Source organism: Saccostrea cucullata, unplaced genomic scaffold (genome assembly GCF_032062105.1).
Source record: "Saccostrea cucullata isolate Sc308-1 unplaced genomic scaffold, CSIRO_AGI_Scuc_v1 ctg6376, whole genome shotgun sequence".
In the NCBI taxonomy this organism is placed as follows: domain Eukaryota; kingdom Metazoa; phylum Mollusca; class Bivalvia; order Ostreida; family Ostreidae; genus Saccostrea; species Saccostrea cuccullata.
Window position 1 is genome coordinate 1 of NW_026927877.1, and position 15784 is coordinate 15784.

Here is a 15784-nt window from a genome sequence, read left to right on the forward strand (position 1 = left end):
CCCAGGGGGTCGGGTGGGGCCAAAATGGCCGATCCAAGTTTTACATAGGAATATGTAAGAAAAATCTTTAAAAATCTTCTTCTCAAGAACCACTGGGCCAGAAAAGCTGAAACTTACGTGGAAGCATCCTAGGGTAGTGTAAATTCAAATTTGTTCAAATCATGACCCCTGGGGGTAGTGTGGGGCCAAAATGGCCGATCAAAATTTTACAAAGGAAAATATAGGAAAAATCTTGAAAAATCTTCTCAAGAACTACCGGGCCAGGAAAGATGAAACTCATTTGGAATCATCCGCAGGTAGTGTAGATTCAATTTTGTACAAATCATGACCCCCAGGGGTAGGGTGGAGCCAAAATGGCTGATCCAAGTTTTACATAGGAATATATAGGAAAAGTCTTTAAAAATCTTCTTCTCAAGAACTACTGGGCCAGGAAAGATGAAACTCATGTAGGATCATCCTCAGGTAGTGTAGATTCAAGTTTGTATAAATCATGACCCCCGGGGGTTTTGTGGTGCCAAAATGACCGATCAAAGTTTTACATAGGAATATAGGGAAACCTTTTAAAATCTTCTTTTCAAATACCTCAAAGCCATTGCTTAATGATATTTATTTATTAATCATCCTCAGGTAGTGTAGATTCTAGTTTGTTCAAATCATGACCCCCTGGGTAAAATTCAAGCCTCCTTCCCTCCCCCCCCCCCCCCACCAGTATACTTTCAATTCTGATCTCATCTGTGCTTTTTCCTAGCCAATTGCTCAGGTGAGCGATGTGGCCCCTGGGCCTCTTGTTTATGGATAAACTTGGTAGGTTCTCATTTCACACAAAGATTGCCCATGACCCAAGAATGTGTCATGACCTTGCCCCAAGGTCATTTGGGAAGTTCAATGTCACTGGAAGAAAAATTTTATAATTCGTGTCCTGTCCATATCTTTCTTATGGATAAACTTGGTAGGTTTTCATTTCACACAAAGATTGCCCATGACCCAGGGGTGTGTCATGATTTTGACCCATGGTCATTTGGGGAAGTTCAAGGTCACTGGAATAAAAATTTCATAATATGTGTTTGATACATTTCTTTATTATGGAAGAACTTACTTCTGAAAAACCCAGCAGGAGGTATTTTGTCCCGTTTGGACAGTTCTAGTTATTTTCAGTATTCCTTTTCAATTTACACAACAGTGTCACGGATATTTTTCTCCCTCTTAACACATTTTATGTCATAGCTAAAAGCATACATAAACAGGTATATAATTGTGTAAAGCATCAAAAGTATGAAAAAAAAAAGCTTACTGAAGCTTTGTAAAGTATTTCAAGAAAAGTTCAATTAAACTTTGGATTTTCTCTTGTTTTTCTGAAGGAAGGAGAAAAATAAAAGACACCAGTGCCGTTCATAGACCCTGAACTTCTGATCAACATCAAATCAACAGACAAGGTTAGAGTATTAGAATTATAGACCCTGAACTCCTGACCAACATCAAATCAACAGAGAAGGTGAGAGTATTAGAATTATAGACCCTGAACTTCTGATCAACATCAAATCAACAGGCAAGGTTAGAGTATTAGAATCATAGACCCTGAACTCCTGATCAACATCAAATCAACAGACAAGGTGAGAGTATTAGAATTATAGACCCTGAACTTCTGATCAACATCAAATCAACAGACAAGGTGAGAGTATTAGAATTATAGACCCTGAACTTTTGATCAACATCAAATCAACAGACAAGGTTAGAGTATTAGAATCATAGACCCTGAACTTCTGATCAACATCAAATCAACAGACAAGGTGAGAGTATTAGAATCATAGACCCTGAACTTCTGATCAACATCAAATCAACAGACAAGGTTAGAGTATTAGAATCATAGACCCTGAACTTCTGATCAACATCAAATCAACAGACAAGGTTACACTAAGAGAATTATAGACCATGAACTTCTGATCAACATCAAATCAATAGACAAGGTTCGAGTATTAGAATTATATATAGACCCTGAACTTCTGATCAACATCAAATCAACAGACAAGGTTAGAGTATTAGAATCATAGACCCTGAACTTCTGATCAACATCAAATCAACACACAAGGTTAGAGTATTAGAATAATAGACCCTGAACTTTTGATCAACATCAAATCAACAGAGAAGGTGAGAGTATTAGAATTATAGACCCTGAACTTCTGATCAACATCAAATCAACAGACAAGGTGAGAGTATTAGAATTATAGACCCTGAACTTGTGATCAACATCAAATCAACAGACAAGGTTAGAGTATTAGAATTATAGACCCTGAACTTCTGATCAACATCAAATCAACAGACAAGGTTAGAGTATTAGAATTATAGACCCTGAACTTGTGATCAACATCAAATCAACAGACAAGGTTTGAGTATTAGAATTATATATAGACCCTATACTTCTGATCAACATCAAATCAACAGACAAGGTTAGAGTATTAGAATTATAGACCCTGAACTTGTGATCAACATCAAATCAACAGACAAGGTTAGAGTATTAGAATCATAGACCCTGAACTTCTGATCAACATCAAATCAACAGACAAGGTTAGAGTATTAGAATCAAAGACCCTGAACTTCTGATCAACATCAAATCAACAGACAAGGTGAGAGTATTAGGATCATAGACATTGAACTCCTGATCAACATCAAATCAACAGACAAGGTTTGAGTATTAGAATTATAGACCCTGAACTTTTGATCAACATCAAATCAACAGACAAGGTTAGAGTATTAGAATCATAGACCCTGAACTTGTGATCAACATCAAATCAACAGACAAGGTTAGAGTATTAGAATTATAGACCCTGAACTTGTGATCAACATCAAATCAACAGACAAGGTGAGAGTATTAGAATCATAGACCCTGAACTTCTGATCAACATCAAATCAACAGACAAGGTTAGAGTATTAGAATCATAGACCCTGAACTTCTGATCAACATCAAATCAACAGACAAGGTTAGAGTATTAGAATTATAGACCCTGAACTTCTGATCAACATCAAATCAACAGACAAGGTTAGACTAAGAGAATTATAGACCCCTGAACTTCTGATCAACATCAAATCAACAGACAAGGTTAGAGTATTAGAATTATAGACCCTGAACTTCTGATCAACATCAAATCAACAGAGAAGGTTAGAGTATTAGAATTATAGACCCTGAACTCCTGATCAACATCAAATCAACAGACAAGGTTAGAGTATTAGAATTATAGACCCTGAACTTTTGATCAACATCAAATCAACAGACAAGGTTAGAGTATTAGAATTATAGACCCTGAACTTCTGATCAACATCAAATCAACAGACAAGGTTAGACTAAGAGAATTATAGACCCTGAACTCCTGATCAACATCAAATCAACAGACAAGGTTAGAGTATTAGAATTATAGACCCTGAACTTCTGATCAACATCAAATCAACAGACAAGGTTTGACTAAGAGAATTATAGACCCTGAACTTGTGATCAACATCAAATCAACAGACAAGGTTAGAGTATTAGAATTATAGACCCTGAACTTCTGATCAACATCAAATCAACAGAGAAGGTTAGAGTATTAGAATTATAGACCCTGAACTTCTGATCAACATCAAATCAACAGACAAGGTTAGAGTATTAGAATTATAGACCCTGAACTTCTGATCAACATCAAATCAACAGAGAAGGTTAGAGTATTAGAATTATAGACCCTGAACTTCTGATCAACATCAAATCAACAGACAAGGTTAGAGTATTAGAATTATAGACTCTGAACTTCTGATCAACATAAAATCAACAGACAAGGTTAGAGTATTAGAATTAAAGACCCTGAACTTCTGATCAACATCAAATCAACAGACAAGGTTAGAGTATTAGAATTATAGACCCTGAACTTCTGATCAACATCAAATCAACAGACAAGGTTAGAGTATTAGAATTATAGACCCTGAACTCCTGATCAACATCAAATCAACAGACAAGGTGAGAGTATTAGAATTATAGACCCTGAACTTCTGATCAACATCAAATCAACAGACAAGGTGAGAGTATTAGAATTATAGACCCTAAACTTCTGATCAACATCAAATCAACAGACAAGGTTAGCATATTAGAATTATAGACCCTGAACTTCTGATCAACATCAAATCAACAGAGAAGGTTAGAGTATTAGAATCATAGACCCTGAACTTCTGATCAACATCAAATCAACACACAAGGTGAGAGTATTAGAATTATAGACCCTGAACTTCTGATCAACATCAAATCAACAGACAAGGTTAGAGTATTAGAATTATAGACCCTGAACTCCTGATCAACATCAAATCAACAGACAAGGTTAGAGTATTAGAATTATAGACCCTGAACTTCTGATCAACATCAAATCAACAGACAAGGTTAGAGTATTAGAATTATAGACCCTGAACTTCTGATCAACATCAAATCAACAGGCAAGGTGAGAGTATTAGAATTATAGACCCTGAACTTGTGATCAACATCAAATCAACACACAAGGTGAGAGTATTAGAATTATAGACCCTGAACTTCTGATCAACATCAAATCAACAGAGTAAGAGTATAGACCCTGAACTTTGATCAAATCAAATCAATAGACCCTGAACTTCTGATCAACATCAAATCAACAGACAAGGTTAGAGTATTAGAATTATAGACCCTGAACTTCTGATCAACATCAAATCAACAGACAAGGTTAGAGTATTAGAATTTTTGACCGTGAACTTCTGATCAACATCAAATCAACACACAAGGTTAAAGTATTAGAATTATAGACCCTGAACTTCTGATCAACATCAAATCAACATAAAAGATTAGAGTATTAGAATTATAGACCCTGAACTTCTGATCAACATCAAATCAACACACAAGGTGAGAGTATTAGAATTATAGACCCTGAACTTCTGATCAACATCAAATCAACAGACAAGGTTAGAGTATTAGAATTATAGACCCTGAACTTCTGATCAACATCAAATCAACAGAGAAGGTTAGCATATTAGAATTATAGACACTGAACTTCTGATCAACATCAAATCAACAGACAAGGTTAGAGTATTAGAATTCTGATCAACATCAAATCAACAGACATAGTGAGAGTATTAGAATTATAGACCCTGAACTTCTGATCAACATCAAATCAACAGAGAAGGTGAGAGTATTAGAATTATAGACCCTGAACTTCTGATCAACATCAAATCAACAGACAAGGTTAAAGTATTAGAGTTATAGACTGCAAACTTCTGATCAACATCAATTCATCAGATGTTTACATTTTTATAATTTTAAATTAGGCAGACATTGATGAGATTTACTATTGTAAGCCAGTATAGAATGTTATCCTTGATTTTGTAGATCCTATCCCCGAGTTTTGTGATGATGTTTCTAACTGTTTGATTTCTAGCTGGCAGACCTGGCCGCGAGCTTTCTGACCAAACAGATCAACCAGTATACAGACACCAAACTGTCGTCTGCAATCACAGACCAAATCTTCTCCTTCCTACAGGTGGGTCATGTGGAGTATACTAAGATCATACAACTCTTTTTTACATATTTTGGATTTTATACAAAAATATTGCCTTGGTTACAAAAAAAGAAAGAAATATCTTTGAAAAATATTTCAAAAAGCTACTCCTCCTACAGGTTTGGTCTATTTCAATGAGACCAGACATGATAGTAAGCTATAGTGAGATACATAGTTCTCTGCATTCAGTTTGGTGTTTGATTTTGATAAATGTTGTCATGGTTACTTAAAAGGAGAAATTTTGATGAAATTCTTTCAAAACCTGACTCTTCCGACCTTTTGGTTAAATTGCAATATAACTTGGTTCACAAATAGAGTATACCAAGATACAAAATGCTTCACTACAGATTTTGGTTTTAACAAGTAGTGTTGACTTGGTTACTAAAAATAGAATTTTCTTTGAAATTCTCTAAAACGTTTTCTTTTTAAAAAGTTTTCAGTAAGAATTTGTTGCACATTAGTAAGCTACAGTGAGATGTATCATTCTGTTCATTGGTTTTTAATTTCGACAAATGTTGCATTGCATGGTTACTAAAAATAGAAATTTTGTTGAAATCCTTTCAAAATACCGGTATTACTCCTGCTATAAGGCTTCATACACAAGTAGATATACTAAGTTATATAATTTATTGGTTTTTGATTTTGACAAATGTTTTATGCTTACTAAAATGGAAATCTGGCAAAACCGTACTCCTACAGTTTTAGTCCAATTTTAGTTAGACTTAGTACACAAGTACTCTTTACTTTAAGATACATTTTTATTATAAGTACACACCAGTAAACCTTAGTCTCGTTCAAGTATTTATGTAAAATTAAAATCAGTCAGACTACCTGGTGGCTGTTGTCACTGTTTGAAGTGTTGGACTCTTTTGACACAGGAGGTAGCGGGTTACCAGCGCGCCGTGATCGTGGCGTACATCACCGAGATATCTCAGAGTCTCGAGGAGATGCCCGAGTCTGAACGAGATCGACCGCTTCACAAACCATCTGTCAGACTGCTAGTGGAACTACTCAGACAAATCATGGTAAGATATACTGCTACACAAACCATCTGTCAGACTGCTAGTGGAACTACTCAGACAAATCATGGTAAGATATACTGCTACACAACCCATCCGTCAGACTGCTAGTGGAACTACTCAGACAAATCATGGTAAGATATACTGCTTCATAAACCGTCCGTCAGACTGCTAGTGGAACTACTCAGACAAATCATGGTAAGATAACCCCCCGTCAGACTGCTAGTGGAACGACTCAGACAAATCATGGTAAGATATACTGCTTCACAAACCATCTGTCAGACTGCTAGTGGATCTACTCAGACAAATCATGGTAAGATATACTGCTTCACAAACCGTCCGTCAGACTGCTAGTGGAACTACTCAGACAAATCATGGTAAGATATACTGCTACACAAACCATCCGTCAGACTGCTAGTGGAACTACTCAGACAAATCATGGTAAGATATACTGCTACACAAACCATCTGTCAGACTGCTAGTGGAACTACTCAGACAAATCATGGTAAGATATACTGCTACACAAACCATCTGTCAGACTGCTAGTGGAACTACTCAGACAAATCATGGTAAGATATACTGCTTCACAAACCATCCGTCAGACTGCTAGTGGAACTACTCAGACAAATCATGGTAAATATATCAAAACCATCCATTTTACTGTTAGTGGAACTACTCAGACAAATGCTACACAAACCATCCGTCAGGCTGCTAGTGGAACTACTCAGACAAATCATGGTAAGATATACTGCTTCACAAACCATCCGTCAGACAGCTAGTGGAACTACTCAGACAAATCATGGTAAGTTTATAGCTTCACAAAATGTCAGACTGCTAGTGGAACTACTCAGACAAATCATGGTAAGATATATGCTACACAAACCATGTCAGACTGCTAGTGGAACTACTCAGACAAATCATGGTAAGATATACTGCTACACAAACCATCCGTCAGACTGCTAGTGGAACTACTCAGACAAATCATGGTAAGATATACTGCTTCACAAACCATGTCAGTGCTTGGAACTACTCAGACAAATCATGGTAAAGTTTGCTTCACAAACCAATCAGACTGCTAGTGGAACTACTCAGACAAATCATGGTAAGATATACTGCTACACAAACCATCTGTCAGACTGCTAGTGGAACTACTCAGACAAATCATGGTAAGATATACTGCTTCACAAACCATCCGTCAGACTGCTAGTGGAACTACTCAGACAAATCATGGTAAGATATACTGCTACACAAACCATCCAGTCAGACTGCTTGGGAACTACTGGCAAATCATGGTAAGATATACTGCTATCACAAACCATCTGTCAGAAAGCTAGGGAACTACTCAGACAAATCATGGTAAGATATACTGCTACACAAACCATCTGTCAGACTGCTAGAAAAACTACTCAGACAAATCATGGTAAAAAATAGCTACACAAACCATCCCAAACACGCCAAAAAAGACTACCAGACAAATCTGTATAAGATATATTTCATGCCATCTTTCAAACTTGTGGAACAATTTTGACAAATCATTAAGAATAGCCAAAAACCATGTCAAGACTTTCTAGTGGAAATCAAGAAATTATTCCTGTAATTTGAATTCATCCGGAGACTTTTAAACTCAGACAAATCATGGTAAGAATAGCTAGGGCATTTCATATTTAGTGGAACTAAGACAAATCATTGGCTAAAATTACCTACACAAACTGTCAAACTGCTAGTGGAACTACTGACAAAAATGGAAATATACTGCTACACAACCCAATACACGCTAAAAAACTGTCAACAAATCTCAAAAAATAGCTACACTGTTTCCAAAAAACTGCAAAAAAGTAACTCAACAAATCCTAAAAATTGCTACCACAAACCCTTGTCAACTGCAGCGATGCTAGTAACAAATCAATAAATTCTCTAAAAAGAGCAGACTGCTACTGAACTACCCCAAATATGCTGAAAAAGAAACACAACAATTCTCTTAAAATAGCCACATATTTGGTAATCTTGATACAATGTGTTTCAGAAAGAAACTTTGATGACCTAATGTGTTTTTTTAGGCCATTTTTACTTGCAAACAAAATGAGTGAAACTCAGATGAAAATATTACTGAAATTTTTGTCTGTCAATCATAAAAAGAAAATGCAATTAATTTTTGGCATTGCCTGCCCTTGGAAAATTGAGGGTCAGGATAAAAACCAGTAAAATTAATGCAATCTTTAAAATTATATTGAAAAAAAAATCAAGCTGTCAAACTATTACATGTATCATAAGAATATTTATGTTAATGTATGATAATTATTTCTTTGATGCAGGACCCCCTGTCTCATGTTGTGTTGAGCCTACAACTGTTGCGGACCTTCAGCCATTTTTCTGATAACCTGGTTGTCATGGTGAACTGACCAGCAGTGTTGGGTTGTATGGCCGTTTATCTGGACGTCACCTTGCCAACAGTACGGGCTGGACATACTGGCCAGAATAGCCAGCTACCGACCAAGACTGGCCGAAAAAGTAAACCAACAAATCTCTAAAAATAGCTACCTACTGCCCAAAACACGCCAAAAAAGTAACTCAATAATTCTCAAAAAATAGCTTCCTACTGCCCCAAATATGCTGAAGATGTAACACAATTCTCTTAAAATAGCCACGTATTTGGTTATCTTGATTATTCATGCTTCAGAAAGGCCACTTTGGATTAGTATGTTTTTAGGTCACCTGAGTAAACTCAGATGACCTTTTGCTATCTGTTTTTGTCTGTCATCATGCATCATGCAAAATTTGTGATTTTCATGACCTCCTAGCCCTTGGGCCTGAGAGTCCGGATAAAACCCTTAAAATTAATTCAATCTTAAAAAATCTTCTTGTTTACTGCAGAACATCAAGCAGTCAAACTGTTGGTATGATTGTAATAAGCATTGAGCCCTCTACCAAAATTGTGAAATTCATGGCATTAGAGATGATCCTTCATCTATTTATGTATGATTTTCTATTTGACCTTGTAGTGCAAGAGACGCCCTAGAGATGATCCTTCGATCTATTTATGTATGATTTGACCTTTATTTGACCTTGTAGATTCCCCTGAGAGAGACGGCCCTAGAGATGATCCTTCGATCTATTTATGTATGATTTGCCCTCTATTTGACCTTGTAGATTCCCCTGAGAGAGACGGCCCTAGAGATGATCCTTCGATCTATTTATGTATGATTTGACCTTGTAGATTCCCCTGAGAGAGACGGCCCTAGAGTTGATCCTTCGGTCTATTTATGTATGATTTGACCTTTATTTGACCTTGTAGATTCCCCTGAGAGAGACGGCCCTAGAGATGATCCTTTGATCTATTTATGTATGATTTGACCTTTATTTGACCTTGTAGATTCCCCTGAGAGAGACGGCCCTAGAGATGATCCTTCGATCTATTTATGTATGATTTGACCTTTATTTGACCTTGTAGATTCCCCTGAGAGAGACGGCCCTAGAGATGATCCTTCGATCTATTCAGCGTCATCAGAAGAGCATCCTTATTGTGCCCCCCGGCTGTAGGACGCTGGTCAATCTCACCTGTAGCCTTCAGGAAAATCTCGACAACTTCCTCTCCTCAGGTAAGTCTAGAAAACAGGTCAATCTCAGAAACTGGTCAATCTCCAATACATTTCAATCTCCAGAACAGGTAAACAGGTCAATCTTTAATACAGGTCATTCTTCAAAACAGGTAAACAGGTCAATCTCCAAAACAGGTCAACTTCTAAAACAGGTAAACAGGTCAATCTTTAATACAGGTAAACAGGTCAATCTCTAATACAGGTAAACAGGTCAATCTCTAATACAGGTAAACAGGTCAATCTCTAATACAGGTAAACAGGTCAATCTCTAAAACAGGTCAATCTTTAATACAGGTAAACAGGTCAATCTTTAATACAGGTAAACAGGTCAATCTCTAATACAGGTAAACAGGTCAATCTCTAATACAGGTAAACAGGTCAATCTTCAAAACAGGTAAACAGGTCAATCTCTAATACAGGTAAACAGGTCAATCTCTAATACAGGTAAACAGGTCAATCTCTAATACAGGTAAACAGGTCAATCTCTAAAACAGGTAAACAGGTCAATCTCTAATACAGGTAAACAGGTCAATCTCTAATACAGGTAAACAGGTCAATCTCTAATACAGGTAAACAGGTCAATCTCTAATACAGGTAAACAGGTCAATCTCTAATACAGGTGGACAGGTCAATTTCTAATACAGGTAAACAGGTCAATCTCTAATACAGGTGGACAGGTCAATTTCTAATACAGGAAAAGGAAAATCTCTAATGCAGGTAAACAGGTCTTTTTTAATACAGTGTAAACATAGTCAGATTTTTATTTACTGTGTAAACAGGTTCAATCTTTAATACATAGCAAGCATATTGTTTTGGTTAATTTGTTAAAATAGGAAAATCTCAAAGGAAAGATCTGTAGTGAGATACTGATGTGTTACTGGATCTATTATACAGATTTTTATTTACTTTGGTCAATACATAGCAAGCATATTGTTTTGGAATTTTCACCGGAGGTCGGGGAAGCTGTAGAGAGATACGACGCGTTACTGAGACACATCTATTATACGATATTTAATCTTTTCTTTTTTTGGTCAACAGACACGGAATTTTCACCGGAGGTCGGGGAAGCTGTAGAGAGATACGACGCGTTACTGAGACACATCTTCCAGCACGCTGTCCCGGTGATCCAGTCCGTACTACAGGAATACCCGAACAACCTGGACGTGAAGACCGAGGGTCGACGATTCCTGTACAACTACTCTAAAATGACGCAGTTCACGTAGGCCTGATTAAAATTGTCAATAAAATATGTTCTAATTACAAACAGACAGTTATATAATGAATGAAAGAAATTTCTCTTTTAATGAGGAAAGTTTAAGGAGAGGATATGGAACTTTTTCTAATTTTCACTTTTTCTCTTTTTTATCTAAAGGCTATTTTAGGTCAATCTTCAAAAATATTTATCTAATATTAACTTATTTTATAATGCTATTTTTCTTAAAAGGCAAAAGAAAAAGTTACAAGCTCTATCTACATCAACACAAGACAAGGAAAATCAGGAGCTCACAGAGACGTTAACGACCCCCAAAATGTTTGTGTCTAACGACCAGGAAGAGGAACCCACGGGAATTCTAAAAAAGACGGAAGAGAAAGGTTACATGGCTGCCCTGGATCGCAAAGTCCACTTTGCCGACAAAGAACCACTGGACTCCATGACCAGCTCAGAGGACGAATCTGACCTTGACCTTCAGACTACAGAGGTCAAGGCCAGGTTAGAGGTACAGGAGACTGTTATTCTGAGTGAGGAGGCTGCTGAAGCTCTGAGATTAAAATCTGTCGCAAGTCAGGAGGGTGTCCAAATGAGACGGAAGGAATCGGAAAAGGATGAGACACGAGAGAGACGGTACACGTCGGAAATGAAAATTAACGTGAGTGGGAAGGGCCAGATCCAGGAGGTGGTCGCCAAGTGTGGTCAAACAGACATCACCATAGCAACCAACCCCACCCCTAGCAACCCAGTGTCCATATTTTGTCCTACGGTAAATTGTAGAGGTCATGTACGCAACTCGGAGCCTATTTGTCAACCTGACCCGATGTTTGATGTGAATGATATTCCAGCAGAGGAAAATGGATCTGAACGAATTTTATCTAAAGACAATGAAGACACAAATAGAAATTATGATGGGAGTTCCACTCTTAATGAATGTCAGACAAATAAGCTAAGCAAATATGACAGGAAAGAGGATAGTGCTGTGTTAGATCCGTCTCGGCAACAAACATTAGACACAAGAATTGCTCAGTCTACAAACTCTCTGGACAAGAGTAACACTCAATCTTCAAACTCACAGGAAATGAGTAATTCAAACTCACAGGACAAGAGTAACACTCAGTCTACAAATCACAAAAGACACAAAGTAATGACTCAATTCTCTGATATCACAACAGAGGAGGATGATTATGTACCACAGGATTGAGTAACACTGATGGTCTCTAAACCCTCACAGAGAGACTTGTGAAGAAGCACTGTCTGTTTGAGAGAGAAGTCATTCTCTGATCTCACAGGATTCTACAGAGGAGGAAGATTATGTACCAATGGATTGGCCTCGCACTGTGTCTCGGGACACAAGAGTCGGAGAGACTTGTGAAGAAGTCTGCTTGAGAGAGAAGTCAGGTCAGAAGTCGGGAGTGTTACGATACTCGCTGTCAGATGTGTCGTTATGTACCAAAGTCATCAGGCTACAGGTATCGGTGGGAAAAATAGTTATTTATAGCATTATTGTAACTACTGTAGATTTCTTATTTTTTGCAAGTACTTTTTATTGCAAATCATCAAATGGGCTCTTTAAGGTCAGACTGGGAGAATAAAAATTTGCAATTGGACGGTTGATCAATAGAATTTAAATGGATTTCAGCACTCTGAATATAAAAGCGAGTCATTTTATTTCGCAAGTGATGCTTATTGTGAAATTATGAGGAAATTAATTTGTTGAATATAATAAGAAATCTACAGTATTTGAATTTTAGTGTAATATGAAACAAACTGTACAGGTTTGCAGGAATCATATTTCTTATGATGCCTAAATGTTTTGGTTATCAGAATTACCTGAAAATAAGTGAACTTCATTATTTTTTTTGAAAAGACATTAAAAAAGTCAATTTTTTTTCAAATATCTGTTTCAAACACTTTTTTTTCAATTTTAAGGTGACTCACCACATCAGCTCTTTGGTGTTTGAAGGTAAAGATGCTCAGGCTCTCTCTGTCATTGACAAACCCCTGCACAGTCTTTTAGACGTCAGTGGGGCACCACAAGGGTTACAGGCATATGTCAAATCTCAGTACAGTGACAGTAAAACCTTGATGGACCTTGATACAGCTTTCCTCATCAGCATTATAGATGCCATTAGATACAGGTTAGTCCAATAAATGAAAACATCAGATACAGGTTAGCCCAATTACTGATGCCATCGGATACAAGTACATGCCAACATATACTTAAGGAATGCTTTTTAGTTTTGTGTGAGTTATTGGTGTGTGAATCACACAGACTTGTCACAGAGGCATATTTTATGAAGCGCGCTAGCTTATATTTACATTTTACCTGCTTGGAGGCAACTGAAATATACTCAATATTTGAATTTCTCGCTGTCTTATATTATTGAATTTTACTAACGTCGCTGCAGTCTCATTGTGACGTCACGGTAACGCACGTTTCTCCATGTATATTTCTAGGCGTGAGTATACACGAAAATGTTTTTCAAATCAATTTCACAGTGAATGTAAATATAGGTAATTGTGAACCAGTTTTTATTCGCGTGCGAGAAATATCCGTGAGTACCGCGATCTACTTTAATTCGCAAATATTAAACCCTGCGAACCATTCATTTTGCGAAGCATTTGTAGAGAATGTTTCCTCAGTCACGGAAATTAATCGTTGCAAATTGATTTTTAACTGACAAATCGAGAATACAAAATGACGCGAATAAAAGTTGGTTTACAGTAGTCCAAAAACTGATGCCATCACATACATGTACAAGTATTTCCTAACTGATGCCAACATATACAGGTTAGTCCAAAAATGATGCCAACATAAACAGGTTAGTCCAATAACTGATGTCATCAGATACAGGTTATAATCCAATATCTGATGCCTTCATATACAGGGTAGTCCAATAACTGAGGCCAACATATACAGGTTAGTCCAATAACTGATGGCAAAAGAAATATGAGATGCATTAAACACAGGTCAGTCAAATAATTGACATTTTTAAATCAAAGGGGAAATTACTCTTTTTATAAAGTAATACGATAAAAACGCCATGGAACTGGAACTCTTCGATGTGCAATGTATAATTTCTTTTTTTAAAGTAACTGTGTCTTGTGCATTACTGTGTTGGTTAATTTTAACCGTTTCAATGTTAACCTATCTAACCTTTTTAGGTCTCTCTTTCATGACCTTGTTCAGAAGAGTGTCCTTGAGGTCATGAACTGCATGTTTGGTAAATACAGCCTTGATGTCCTGAAGGTGGCCTTGACCTGTTTGACCTCTGTGTTCCAGAACCAGCATATCCTGCCCCAGTTATCAGGTGTGTCTTACCATCCACCAATCTGTAGTCACAGCACAAGAGCACTTTACATCCACCAATGTGTAGTTACAGCACAAGAGCACTTAACATCCATCAATCTGTAGTCACAGCACAAGAGCACATTACATCCACCAATCTGTAGTCACATCACAAGAGCACTTTATATTCACCAATCTGTAGTCATAACACAAGAGCACTTTACATTCACCAATGTGTAGTTACAGCACAAGAGCACTTTACATCCACCAATGTGTAGTTACAGCACAAGAGCACTTTTTATCCACCAATCTGTAGTCATAGCACTAGAGCACATTACATCCACCCATCTATAGTCACAGCACAAGAGCAATCTGTAGTCACAGCACTAGAGCACTTTATATCCACCAATCTGTAGTCACAGCACAAGAGCACATTACATCCACTTATCTATAGTCATAGCACAAGACCACTTTACATATGTTCAGAAGAACTTATAATTAATCTCTGTGTTTCTTTCTTCCAAATTTCGTCTTTTTTTATGACAGAGTCCACATTTCTGAAGGAGGCAAAGGGGATTATATCAAAATTATCAGGTGTTTTACAAACAGACGTACCAGCAATACAGGAACTTCACAGGGTTGTGAGTGACATCACCCCCATAGAATGAAATGTCCCTCAACACCCTGACTGTCTGTAGAATAATAAACCCATCTCTTCAGATCTTACATGACCCTCCACCCCCCCCCCATACACAAAAAATAGGGGGGTAGAGGGTGTGTGTGAAGGAGACCATTCCAATGAGGTGTCTGAAACTAATCTGTTATCTATTTTAATTTTTTTTTTTTGGTGACTTCTACAAATCAGAACCTTTTGTGATTTAAATCACTTCAGGTCATGTATGAAAACAATAACATTTAATTATTATATAATAGCTTGTTAAGTTTGAAAGAATGTTATGTTAAATAATTACGTTTTACTAAATGCATGAGGTGCCATAAATTATTTATTTGCTAGGCAATAGTATTGTTTGTGTTATAACTACAGATTGGTGGATGTAAAATGTGCTCTTGTGTTATGACTACAGTTTGGTGGATGTAAAATGTGCTCTTGTGTTATGACTACAGTTTGGTGG

At 37.0% G+C, this 15784-nt stretch overlaps 1 pseudogene; it reads left to right on the plus strand.

The window, feature by feature from the left end:
• The first annotated feature begins 1376 nt into the window (after positions 1 to 1376).
• Positions 1377 to 15390, plus strand: LOC134275743 (uncharacterized; annotated as a pseudogene).
• Positions 15391 to 15784: the final 394 nt, after the last annotated feature.